The sequence below is a fragment of the Protomyctophum bolini genome (assembly GCF_963924005.1).
Source record: "Protomyctophum bolini genome assembly, chromosome: 4".
NCBI lineage: Eukaryota > Metazoa > Chordata > Actinopteri > Myctophiformes > Myctophidae > Protomyctophum > Protomyctophum bolini.
The window spans coordinates 24,064,422-24,065,939 of NC_137865.1; the positions used below are offsets into that span (position 1 = coordinate 24,064,422).

The 1,518-nt window shown below is 36.1% G+C and overlaps 1 protein-coding gene across 2 annotated transcripts in view; it reads left to right on the forward strand.

Moving 5' to 3' along the window:
• The window catches only part of LOC308314204 (uncharacterized protein), a 22,536-nt gene extending 21,988 nt beyond the window's left edge, over positions 1-548 (forward strand). For both annotated transcript variants that reach the window (XM_080761688.1, XM_080761687.1), the window contains one exon: positions 1-548. This exon is cut by the window's left edge and continues 1,941 nt beyond it. The gene's annotated coding sequence lies outside the window, so the exon portion shown is untranslated.
• The last annotated feature ends 970 nt before the right edge of the window (positions 549-1,518 follow it).

The following is a 1,518-nucleotide window of genomic DNA, read 5'->3' on the forward strand; positions in this document are numbered from 1 at the left end:
TGACAGGGTGCTCAAGTGAGAGCAACTGCTGATATAATTGGGCACATACAGCGGTGAGTATCTTTGTGCATTAAACTGATCTAACTGATTTGTAACAGCTGCCGCTGTCTTCTCTTTGAGCATTGCTACACAGAGGGAAGTGACACATTTGACAATTCTGCAGAACGTTGTCTTACCCAGACCTCAAGTGCCATATTGGCCATAGACACACTGTAGTGTACTGTACATATAACGTAGGAGCAAAATGTCAGCTGTATCCTATGTTTTATTATTTACAGTTTGCTATGAAATGAATTCTACTGATTCTCATCGGTGGGATAAATCATAAACGTCAGTTTGTGTCATTTAAGCTCTGTTAGTTTTCAGAACAACGCAAAACTGAATACAATCATTGCCCACTGAAAATTGTTTCCTTGCTTTCGCTTTCATATGTTTCATTTTAAAGAAAAATAGCAAATGTCCTAGAGTAGGTGAGTGTAATGATGAATTAACAATAAAATGTTAATGAAAATGATTTGTAAAGTCATGGATAAAATAAATGTATAGAAGAGGTGTTGACAGAATGTGCTGTTGATTCAATGAATGAATGAATACATATAGCTACATACATTGTATGTACAGAGAACGAGGGAGGAAAATGGAGTGAATAATGAAAAGGGAGGTGAGTGAATGAGTGAGTGGCTGGATATTGCTTGTCGAGCCAGAGGAAGTGTGGTTACCATGGTATCAGGACAGTGATGCAAGACCATTATAACACAAGCAACCCAGAGTGAGACATATATAGGCATTTTGGGGGGGAAAGGTATGAAAGAAAATGTCTCTTACATTTTAATTATATTTTTGTAATATTGTTTTCATCCAGTTTGTTTGTTTGGTTTTTGCGTTGGTGGTATAGTCTCTCAAGACAGACTGTTGACTCACGAATATTTGCAGATGGGATTCTCAGATTGTGTTGGTGGAGATGGCATTCTGAATCCAAAGAATATGATTCCTAATTTGAGGATAATGACATTTGAGATCAGACATTATTAAAGAAAACATAGGCTTACTGGGTTTATCATTTGAAGGAAAGTCATTACTTTCCGAGGAGAAACAATTAGGCCTACCTTTTTTTGTTGCTTACACATGAAATGTTTGCGACGACTAAATCATTATGCATGAGCTGCTTGTCTGTCTGAACTAGCATAATACTCTAGCTTATCCATCTATCCATCCATCTTCAACCGCTTATCCGTAGTCTGGTTGCGGGGCAACAGCTCCACCAGACTTCCCTCTCCAGCTTATTTACTTATAATTCATATTTCCATAAAAAATAATGAAAACAATGAACATTTAGTTATGAATCAACATTTATTAGTTTTCATTTGTATATGTACACCAAAGGTATAACACTTATTGATATGTATGAACATACTCTTATGTATAATATAGACTGGGGATAGAGACGTTGTTTTTTTTTGTCTTTATGGTTTTCAATAATCTCCCCCACACATACTCATCTCTCTTTACATTAAAATG